Here is a 2,539-nt window from a genome sequence, read left to right as displayed (position 1 = left end):
TCTAACAGTTTGGATCAAAATTAGGGTTTTTGGTGCCCTCAAGAGTCAACCTCGGGTCAAACTTGGTTAAACTTGGTCAAAGTTGATGAAAATTACCAAGTAGCTCGAGTTTGATGTAGAAACATGAAAAATGTTTGTTTTCAGATGATTTTGACCATTTTTGACATTTGCTTAACCTAGGGTTGACTGGGGGCATTTTGGTCAATTTGACCTAAAATGGCACTTTGACTGCTCTGATGCCCGAACGGGTTATGTCAAGTCAATCTAGATGTTTTTCGTGCCCCCATGGAAGAAAGTTAATATTTTTGGAATTTCGGGGCTCGGCACACAAATTGAGGGCAAATGAAATAAGATATCTACAGCTGTCCCTTATTTATCTGACATTGTTGATACCGTATTCTATTCGCCCTCGATTTGTGTGTCGGACCCCAAAAAATCCAAAAATATTATTTTCTCCCCATAGGACCACGAGAACATCTAAAATGATGTGGCACAACCCGTTCAGGTACCGGAGCACCCGAATTGCCTTTTTTAGCCAAAACGAGCAAAATGCCCCTAGTCAACCTTAGGTTTGACCAAAGGTCAAATGAGGTCAAAGCCCTCACAAAACGACATTTTCATGGTTTTACATCAAACCCGAGTTTCTAGAAATTTTTAACAACTTTGACCAAGTTTGACTCAAAGTCAATCTTGGGTGGGCCTAAAAACCCTAATTTTGATCCAATTGTCAAAATGGGTTGAAACCAATGCCATTGCGAAGATTATCAGATTCTCATTGCAACGACTATTCATGGGTTGAAATAGGAGTTAGAATGGCCGAGATATCACAAAATTCGGGATGACGCATCGATCGATGCACCGCTAACTTCTGAGAACCATAACTTTTGATTCGACCGTTGGATTTTCAAGTTCCCTACCTTTTCAGAAATAGGAAGTCAAAACCTTTCCAAGGGTGTCAAGATCAACCTGATTAGAGGAAGTTGGAGGTTGGCGGCCCTTGAAGGGCTGCCGCCTCGAAGTTTGTCCCGGGGCTATAAATAGCCCAAGGCACCCATCAGACCCAGAGGGGACCACATTTTTCTAAGTTTTGCTCTTTGCTTGGTATTTTTCCACACGTTTTCCCTTCTTCCAAACACAAAAACACCCAAAAAACACATCAAAGCTTTTTGATTCTTCTCGCTTCACCAAAAAATAAAAGGTATTGTTCTTATACCTAATCTTCTTTTCCTTCGTTCTACACTTGGGATTTGGGGTTTAGGGGTGTGGATGAAGCTTTTTGGCTACCATCCACACCCATAACCTTCTAAATATTTTTCTAGTATTTATTTTGCTTTTATGCCTTAATAACATGATTTATCTTTTTCTTTAGCATGTTTCTTGCTTTCTTTGTGTTTCTAGCTTAAATCTCTTTGCTTTTATGCTTTATGCCATGTTTCATGTTTAGATCTACATCCTTACATGTTCATATGTTTAGATCAACATGCTTAGGGTTTTATGCCATGTTTTCCTATGTTTTTTGCCTCCTTTTGTTCTAGGTAGATGTTAGGGTTACATACTCACATGCTTGTATGATGTTGTTGGCTATGCCTTGCTTAGATCTATGTGTTTTATGTATTTATTTCCATGCTATATGGTTAGATCCTTGTCTTCACATGCTTATATGCTTGGATTCACATTCTTCCATGTTTGTGTGCTAAGTTTCTACATGTTTACATGTATGTTTCTATGCGTATATGTTCAGATCTATGTTCTCACATGTCTATGTGCTTGGATCTATGTACTCTACAAGCTTTATGCTATATTCCATGTGCTTGTGCGCTCCATGCCATGTTTGTGTGCTAGACCTAGGCTATGTTTGTCATGCCATGCGCTATTTTAGCCCTTTTGTCACTTTTTCTTTCTTTATTGTGTTTTGGCCTAATGGTTGGGACCTGATCTTGACCCTGTGTTTTGTCATCATCTGTACACCTTGTCCCACATCAAAGGGTTTGGATCACCCCTATTTGCATGTCTATGCTTGCTCGCTTCTATGCTTTATGCTTGTGTTAGCCTCTCAAGTTCAAGGCTTTGCCACGCTTGACTCCCTCAGCGGGTTTGTGGTTGTGTAGTTACATCTGACGCCCATGAGACCTTGTTTGGATGTAACCATTTACGATGCATCACCATGATGCCGGTTGCTTTGTGCATACCTTTCCCCTTTTTCGCTTCATGCGATGATATGCTTACGATGCTTGTCTGTGCCACCCGTTGGCTTTATATGCATTTTTACACACTTGCTTACATGTCCATGCATGAGTCTTGCTTGCTAGTATGTCGTCTATACTTCAACACAATGAAGCTATGGACACCCGATCCAAGCCTACATTTTGCCATGTCTATCATGCTTATTTGCTTTATGCCTCTTTCATATGCTTTTTGCATCTTTTCCTTCCATTGCTCGTTTACTGGTTTCTTGTCTTTGCCTTTGCATGTATACACATGGAGTAAGGACACATGGAGATAGAGCATGGTCTCTGAGGCACAAGTAAAAAGGGCGAAG

Source organism: Quercus robur, chromosome 1 (assembly GCF_932294415.1).
Source record: "Quercus robur chromosome 1, dhQueRobu3.1, whole genome shotgun sequence".
Taxonomy (NCBI): domain Eukaryota; kingdom Viridiplantae; phylum Streptophyta; class Magnoliopsida; order Fagales; family Fagaceae; genus Quercus; species Quercus robur.
Note: the sequence above shows the minus strand (reverse complement) of the source record.